At 33.0% G+C, this 9,572-nt stretch overlaps 1 long non-coding RNA gene across 1 annotated transcript; it reads left to right on the forward strand.

Moving 5' to 3' along the window:
• Positions 1–2,240: 2,240 nt before the first annotated feature.
• Positions 2,241–7,405, forward strand: LOC145803304 (uncharacterized). Its single transcript, XR_014345414.1, has 3 exons — positions 2,241–2,292; positions 3,737–3,815; positions 6,494–7,405. It is a non-coding gene; the product is annotated as an uncharacterized LOC145803304 (long non-coding RNA).
• Positions 7,406–9,572: the final 2,167 nt, after the last annotated feature.

The raw sequence follows: 9,572 nt of genomic DNA on the forward strand, positions 1-9,572 counted from the left end.
GGATGATTCGATTTTGCCGCTAAGTTCGCCTTCTTCCCTCCCAGCCCTCCATCTTACACTCTGATCGCCAGCCGATTCTACATACCGGAGGTCCCTAGGACGGACGACGTCGACTTTTTGAGGCTACGGACTCGACGAGGCAACGAAATCGTGGCCGTCCATATCAAGCATCCTAAGACCACTGCTACTCTTCTCTACTCCCACGGTAATGCCGCTGATTTAGGTCAGATGTTCGAGCTCTTCGTTGAGATGAGCCTCCATCTTCGCATCAATCTCATGGGGTAATCGTCATTATTTACTCTTCATTTCTTTTCTCTTTTTTTTATTTATATTATTTATTATTTTCAGCTCTGAACTTTGATTTTTTACCCCTTTCATTTGTTTGCTTTAATTTGCTTATTTGTATTTAAGAATTTAGGAACTTTGTAGGTTTTGCTTTATTTGTTGAGTTGGCTATATGAGGAAAATGGGTTTGTGTTTTAAATTTCAGAATCTAATGAGTTAGATTAGAACAATAAGGGACTTCAACTTGATAATTAGGACTGTTTTCTGTTTGGTTACTGTGTAGTGTGCGCTAAATACATGTTTTTATTATAAAAAAAAATGAATATAATTGGTATCCACTTTAATTTGAATGGATTTGATTTGATCTTTCAAATAGAGTTTGACATCAACGGTGAATTACCGCATTTCTTACGTTGCAATCCTTTTCTATTTTTACAATTGGATGCGGTCAAACCAAAATGTGTGCTGCCTTGCTGACATAGACTAATTTCAAGTTTCAACTTCTTCAGCAGATGACTATCCTCCTATTCAAGATTAGAGGGGATTTTTTTAACATTGCAACAATGTGTGAAAAGTTACTTGGATGATTCGATTTTCAGGGGGTGTTCTAAGAAGCCCTTAATGTATAAATAGCTATTTCAACCCCTTTGTAAGGTTTTCACATACCATTCCTCATAAGGTTCTCCAAAATCTTGACTATTTTTTTTTTGTAAGGTTTTCTTTGTGTGTATATATATTGATATATTGATTACATATTTTTTTTTGTTTTTTTTGTTTGAAATTGAAGAGTTGTTTGTACAGATTTTTCTTTGTTTTTTTTTCTTTGATTTTGAATAATTAATAACTGTTGATTTGTTGATTACGGTTTGATTTTTCTTTGATTTTGAATAATTAATAATTGTTGATTACGGTTTGATATGTGGAAATTTGGGGAAATTTTCAAGAATTGAAAACTGTTTTCATTCACCACCTTAAGAGAAAAACTTCATTACAACGATTATACAAATAGAAACTAATTTTTAAAAATCAGCCACTCTTTATTTATTACCAAATACCTGTAAGTATAATAGTCTGATATGAATCATGATTATTTGTTTTTTTTTTTAAGCCTTATTTTTTGTCCTCTTACATTTTATTATTATTCATAAGGTTGTCAATATCAGCAAAAGTGCATGAAAAAAAAAAGATCATATGAATTCATCTAATATTCATCAACTCCTAATTTTTTCTTTGTTCAGCCACAGGGATCATATTTTTCTTTTTTTTTTTTTTCTTGAGTATTGTTTTTCTTTAATTTTGGGTGTACTTTAATGGGTTTTGTTAATTTTGGGTGCACTTTACTTTACTTTAATTTTGTGCAACCATTGTATTAAGTTACTCTATTGAATGGTTGTTACCAAAATGTTCGAAACCCATTCTTGGTATCTTCTCTCATATTGATTTAGTAGGAATTATTGGAAATAAGAAGAATGTTCTGCAGTGTTTATTCTTACACAGAGAATTATTGGAAATAAGAAGAATGTTTCTTTGTTCAGCCACAGAGAACATTTTTGAGTGTTTATTCTTACTTGGACATGCATGTTGTTTATTCTTAATATTTGATATTTTTCTTTTATACTATCTGTTTTCTGTTTTTAACCTGATGCATATGGATAGGTAGATGGAACTTACATAATATCGAAAATTTGGTTCACAAAGTATGTACACTAGCTCGGGACTCCACAGAATAACATGAAAAAAGCTGCTTGAGGGCATCAAGTTTGCAGTGCCTCTGATAGTTCAATTTATTTTTCATGGTCCAATTTAGTGATCCAATTTTGTAAAAGAATTCATTCGCTATATCCTTCGATTAAAACTACATTTTCTACTTTATTTGTCTATTGTTTCCTTTCTATTTTTAGAAAAATAGACTTTCTAGATGTAATTCTATTTAATGATTAGCTTTTTCCCCTTGCAGGTGTGGTTTATGGCAGGGTTTTCACACATTTTTTTGTTGATTTTTATGAGGTCAGTCATTTTTTTCCCTGCATTACTTAAAGCTATCTATTGGCTTGCTGAACTCTATAGGATTTCTGAGAATCATTGTGGAGTTTCTGAGAATAGTCAATTAAATTTTTTACAAATTTTACTTCAACAAGGTAAAACTTAGTTACAATGGATTAGTTTTATTTGGTAAATTACTTTTATAAGTTTTATTGCACAAAAACAACAAAACAAGGCATACCCCATAGCAAACAAAGAAACAACAGTCTCAAAGAACCTTAAAAGCAATCAAGACAAGAACACGAGTAGAAACCATCTAATCAAAGCAATAAAGACAAACAGAACCTTAAAAGAAATTCCTATAGGTTACAATCATGCCTATTCATTCCTCCAAAAAATTCTGGAGTTTCTTTCAATCCAAACATGATATATAGAGGCAACAAACAATAATGTTCCCAAATGGGCCTTCATATTTGTGGTGTGTTATGCAACAAAGATGAGGAGAATCACTATCATATAATTTTATGCAACAAATGGGCCTTCCTATTATGTTTCAATGGTATCTTCTCTCATATTTTTGTTTTCGGTTTGATTTTGTGGAGAAATGGGAATCATCCCAATAATTTTTTAACTTGCTTTTGGATAATGGGAATCATCCAACTACCAATATTATTATTCTGGGTCTGTTTTCTGTTATTTTTTTGCAATTTTTCTATGTGGGTTTTCTAAGTTTAGGCTTAAGTTACAATGATGTTGTATATATTTTTTCTTTGTTAGGAATAGACATCATTTCTTTACTTGCATTTAGCTGAACCTTTTAGATTCACTTTTCTAAATTCTATACCTTTTAGATTCACTTTTCTAACACCTATAAATTCAATTTTGCTATAGAATTGTTGGTTTTCTTCTTCAACATTACCTTTGGTCAGGTAACTAATTGCAAATTTTGCTAGAAAGTTGTGGTGGTTGTTTTTGATGGTCAAATTTTGGATGTACTGTAAAATGCCTCAATTAAAATAGTTTACTTTCTTATATAATTATACTTTTTTGTTGTTCAAATAGTGAGTGAATCTATCAAGCCAAGTAAATGACTAAACAACCTTTCCTGCAGAGAGTTTGATTAACCATGCTTGAATGCACTTAGTGCTGGTAATGTGAATTTCCTAATTGATCAAAGTTATCTTATAGTTTATTCTACGTCCCCCCCCCCCCCCCACACACACACACAAATAGTGACTGAATCCATCATAGTTTATTTTCTACATTCCCCCCAAATAGTAAATGATACATGCCTTGGATATTTGGTAAGCTTAACAAAAATATAGGTACATTCAAATTGGTGAATCAATCAATGGGAGTTGGATCTTATTTTTAATAATAAACAGTGGGCAATTTTTACGGAGTTGATTTTAGATAATGGATAATGGAGCTTGCTTGGTTATATTTTTTATTCTTCCTTTTGTTTCAGGTACATATGCCTTGGCTTGAAGGTGTGTTTGATTAGCTCATAAAAAGTTATGGCTTTGTTTGCTACAATGGTTGATTAGGTAATTTGTCAATAATTTGTTGCTTATCTATTGTTTAACTTGGCTTCATTATACATGTTGTGAAAATTAAGAATCTTAAATTTTTACTAGCTAGGCTTCATTTTATATGTTGGCTATCTTTTGGATTATTAGCTAGATGTAGAGATGGTAGAGAAGCAAGAACCAAGAAGAGCGAGTGTTTGATTTTTTTTATGCTAATAATTTGGGTCTTCTATTTTAATTTTTGAATTTCATACTATTTTGTTGATAATCATTGTGATATTTTTTACTGTAATTTTAAAAATTAGCATTGTTTAGAATGCCTTTATGTTTGATTTTATTGATTTTCAAAAACAAGATGTTTTCGTTTGTTTTGATTAGACTTGAAAAATTCAAGTTAGACAATGAATGGAAGTGTTGTGTGGGTCTATTAGTGAATGTTTTAAGAAATGGAGAGCAATGGCACAACGGCCCATTTAACAAGTTAGCCTTTTTTTTTCTTCACAATTTTAGAAGTTTATTTATTAAGTTTCTTTTTATTGGAATTTTTCTTCTTGATAGGTGATTTTGGGGGTGGAAGAGAAATTTAGATTATATTGATTCAATAGAATAACTTTGCCTATTACTTTTTTCACACCCTATAACTCTACCAGTGCTTATAATCAATTAAAATTTTAATTTTAAGACTTAGACACTGTAGGCACAATTGTATATTCATTTTAAAATATATGTGACAAAAAAATGTGGTTATAATAAATTAAATTTTTGATTGGATGGGTTAGAGTCAATTTTTTTCTTCTTCTTCCCTTTACTCCTGTGACTCTTAACTCAATATATTTTTGTTTCATTGGGTGAAAATCGTATGTTATTTTTTACAGGAACCAAGCCTATTCTTTCCCTTCTCTTTCTTTCTTTCTTTCTTTCTTTCTTTCTTTTTTTTTCTTCTTTTCCTCTCTTTTTTTATTTTACTTTCAGAGTGAGGATTGTAAGTTCTGATAAAAAATAAAACAAATTATGCTTTTAGCTTTGCCAGTTAAACAATGCTGAGATTGGGTCAATGAGGTTTATAAAGAATTTGTAAAAAAAAAAAAAACAGTAAAGAGGTCTAGAGTAACAAAAGTCAGTTTTAAGCCAATTGGCCGTTTTGATTTTTCTTCAAATATTTGGTTTTGGAACTACATTAATTCAATAGACTATCTATGTTATTAGTTAGTCATCTTGGAGTAATGAGCGATGGCATAAACTTACTTTATGCTTGAAGCAGTTTAAACCTGCTTTATACTTTTAATTAGATGATTATGCATAATGGTACCTCATAAGTGAAGAAGAAGGTGGTTTCACTTTCAACCCTTAATGTTTGTTTTCAACTATTCACTTCTGTATTTATTTTATTTTATTTTATTTGTGTTAAAAAAATAAAGTTATCTGAAAATGATCCTGTAGAAAAAGATCCTGTACAAACATTATGGTACTTTGATTAATTGTTTTATTTCTTTTGTTTTGATTGCTATCTATATAATAAGACAAGAGGGATTTTGAAAATGTCTTAAAATGTATGTGAGATACATTTTGATCCAATGGCTGAGATCAATCCTAAAAATATATTAAGGGTGCAGATCAATTTGATTCCCGCTCAAACCTTCTCTGCCCTCTCCCACCTACCCACGTCTCCTTCCCCATTTCATCTTTTTCTCTTCTCTATTTCTGAACAACAAGATAGAGCTCCATATATGGATAAGCACTGAGAACAACAATATACAGAATCTTTTGGGATTGAAACAGTTACATATTATATATATTAAACCCTACCACTCGCTGCCTCTCCCCTTCTCCCTCACCCGATCTCTGCCTTTCCTCCTCTCCCCCCACCCTCCAGCTCGCTGCCTCTCCCCATCCGCCCGATCTCTGCCTCTCCCCGTCTCCCCAGGTTTTTGTTTTTGTTTTTTTTTTTTTTATCCACAGATTCTTTCTCTGTCTCGGAGATTTATTGCTTCAACGATCCTCTGCCAGAGATGTTCGGTGGGTCTTTCTAGAATCGGCCAAGAATTCAATCTCAAATGCGTCTTCATTCTGATTTTCAGCCTCTCTGTGTTCCTCCCTATCATATTTTGGCTTCTTCCTTTTCACTCATCGCTTTCTGGGTTTGATGCAAAATACGCAATCAAGCAGTGGTAAGCCATTTTTTCTACTTTGTTTTCTGTCTCCTCAAACTATAGTGTAATGTTGGTCAGTAATTATTAAGGCTGTGTTCTGATGATTTCAGTAAAGGGGAATTGCTCACAATCTTTTTTTGTAATGGAATTAAGGTCTATAATGGTTAAATTAATGTTTTTGAGTTGTGTATAGTATTCTTGGTTTTGGTGTTGTGGTTAATTTCAAATGTTAATTTGGGATAACAATGTGGTACAAGGAAATGTGGTTAGTTTCAGATTTTATTATCAGAAAACATTTTGGGAACATGTTTTACAAGAATATATATAAAAGAATATCAGAAAACAATATCAGAAAACATTTTACTGTATTCACAAGAATATATATAAAAGCTTTTCAAGGGGAGAGAAAAAACAGAGAGAGAAAGAGATCAAGAATTCAAGATCTTTGAAAATATTGTTTGATCTTTAATTAGTTTCTATGATTGTTTGACATGCATACAAAATATTGTTTGAAAATATTGTTTGAAAATATTTTTTGGCTCACAGATCGAAATCGGAGAAACACGATGTGGCGAAGCAGCTTCGTCGAGACCCCTATGAAGTTCTCGGCGTCTCAAGGAACTCCACAGATCAGGAAATCAAAAGCGCTTATCGAAAAATGGCTCTCAAGTACCTTCTCCCCCCCTCTATTTTCTAATGATTGGTTTGGTTTTGTATTCAAAGTTGAAATTTTTGTCTAGATTAGGATTTTTTTTTTTTTTGTTATGACATTGCATAGATCATTGTTGAGAATTATTTAACAATTTTTGAGATCTTCACATTGTAGCTGATTCTGAAACGTTGGCACATTTTCAAATTTAGTTTTCCCTCTTTTTGGAAAAAGAAGAAACTTTGAAGGACGAATTTACAATACTAACCTGTATCGTTCGACATTGTTTTGGTTTCCAAATGAAGAACAAAGTCGCCCTTTTTTTTTTATTGGGATAAATAATAAGAACAAATTTTATTTGGGTCAGTTAGGTTTTTTTGTTTGTTTCCTCGGGTCCTAGATGATGTAAAAACTTGAGATTTGAATTTTTTTTCCCTTACCCTTTTGATAACAACTAAATGGAATCTAGATGGAAAATGAACAATAACACAGCATTAGGGATTTGGTGTCATGGTGGCTGTTCATTGTAGTAACCTTCAATTTGTTGAATCTGTCTGTCTTTGTTCAATGTCTAGATTAAGTTTTGTTTCTAGAAGTCAAAAAAGATTATAGACAAATATAAATGCCCAAGTGATGTTGTGTTCTGTTCAGTTATCTGCTCATAATATCAAGTATCAATTATGGGTTTTTCAAGTAGCAAACCAATTGACCCGAAAATTCTTGGTGTAAACAAAGAAATCGGTTCAACAAGCCAGCAAAATTGGGTATGTGATGGGGTTCAGACATAGTTGTGGGTCAGATAGCAATGGTCGTGCAGGATGATTATGGGTGTGGTGAAATGATGCAGTGGAAGTATTGCCAACTTATAGGTCTGCGAATATAATTGCTTTGCAGATTCAAGATGATATTAGAGTAGTTTGGTTCATTGCTTTTTTGTATGGCCATCCATCAGTTTCAAGAAGAGGAGTGGTGTGGTGTCAAGTGGAAAGCCAAATCAATAGGTTCCAGCATCCATTTATTATTATAGGGGACTTCAATCGTGCGGAAAAATTAAGTCTGTCAAGTTGACCCATTCAGGGAGCTAAGGAGTTTGATAATTTGATTTTCAGAAACCAAATGGTGGATCTGCCAAGTAAAGGAGTTCGGTATACCTGCTGCAACAATCGGTGGAATTCAGCTGCAGTGTATGAACGGTTGAATAGGGCTTTAGCTTCCTTGAGTTTGGTGGAAGCTTTTAAGTGATGTTCACTAATTACTTTACCAATTCAACGTTCGGATCATAGCCCTCTATTGCTTGATACCGATTGAAGTAATTTAAAAGGTCCGAAGTGGAATAGATTTGAAGCAACATGGTTAAGGGAGGAGACCACACAGCAGATTGTCAAGAAGGTGTGAAGGTGGTCTGCACAGGGGTATAATCGATTCTCAGCCTCTGTTTGGCAAGTTGGTTCTTGGGCTTTTTTGGCTATTTTAGCCACAAAAGACAAAATAGGCTATTTTAGCCATAACAAACAAAACATCACATCCAATCCATAATCATTACATTCTTCTCTCACAAAAAAACTCAAAAAAACCAAAAAGCCCTTCCCAAACCAAGCTTTTAAGCCCAGGCTAAAATAGCCAAAAAAGCCAAAAAGCCAAAAAGCCAACCCACTTCCCAAACGGAGGCTCAATAATTTAGGGACAAGAGGTTTTGATGAGACACTTGAAGAATTGGCATTCTTTATCATTTCGAAGTATTCAAGGAGAAATAGATGATACTCAAAGTCAGTTACAACGCGTTCAATCTTTTCTTCATCAATCTGGGCAGCCTGACAAAGAGATAGAGTTGAGACAACAATTGGATGGCCTTTTGGAGAAACAGGAATTGTATTGGGCACAGCGATCGAAACAAATGTGGATGAAGCTTGGAGATAGAAATAACAGATTTTTTTCATCAAATGGCTCCTTGGAGGAGAATTAGAAATCATATTTCTTTTCTTAAAGATGAAGAAGATCATGTTGTTACAGAACCACAGGCCATTCAGAGAACTTTCATACTACATTTTCAAAAGCTTTTTTCACAAACAAAGGGCCGAATGGGAGTTCTTCGGACACAGGTTTTTTCCCTAACCATTTTAATATTTTAAATGTTGTTCATTGTATGTTAAATGCGCAACATATTCACATGTTAGAATAGCCTTTTTCACTGGATGAAATTAAGAAGGTGGTTTTTCAAATGGGTAAACTTAAGGCGCTGGGACCCGATGGGTTTATACCGGGTTTTTATCAATATTTTTGCGGGAAAGTGGGTCCGTCAGTTGTTGAATTTGTGCTTAGTTTTCTTAATTCAGGGATCTTAATCCAGGGATCTTAAAAAAGAGAGGAGTTTCTGTAAATCTTCGATGTGCTAGGTGTAATCATAGTGATGAGACATTAGAATATGTGTTTTTTTATTGTCACTGGCACAAAGGGTGTGGAGAGGATCAACGCTGGGGCTTGATTTTAGTAGTGGAACACCGGTGGCTTTCTTTCAATGGTTCAAAGAATGGATGGAACAAGTAAAGGATGATGACATTATCATCCAATCTATAGCAATTCTCTGGGCCATTTGGATACAAAGGAATAATGTGGTGTTCAATGAATTTGTTCCATCTATTGAACACACAATTGAGGAAGCAAAGAACTTGTCAATGATGGTTATTAATAACAAACATAATGAAACACCTATGAACACAGAAAAGGTGATAGAAGTTGGGGAAAAAATTTGTTCAATGTCTAGATTAAGTTTTGTTTCTAGAAGTCAAAAAAGATTATAGACAAATATAAATGCAAAAAAGATTGTAACTCATTAAGTATTTTCTATCCGTGACACTTAATTACTGGAATTAATTTAGGAAAAATTGCAAATTAGTGGTAAGACCAAAAAAAATTGCAAAATCATGGGAAACTTTATCACTTAAATTATTAAAGTTGATAAGTTTTACTATTAATTTG

The sequence above is a fragment of the Camellia sinensis genome, chromosome 11 (assembly GCF_055761805.1).
Source record: "Camellia sinensis isolate YWXY chromosome 11, ASM5576180v1, whole genome shotgun sequence".
NCBI classification, from domain to species: Eukaryota; Viridiplantae; Streptophyta; class Magnoliopsida; order Ericales; family Theaceae; genus Camellia; species Camellia sinensis.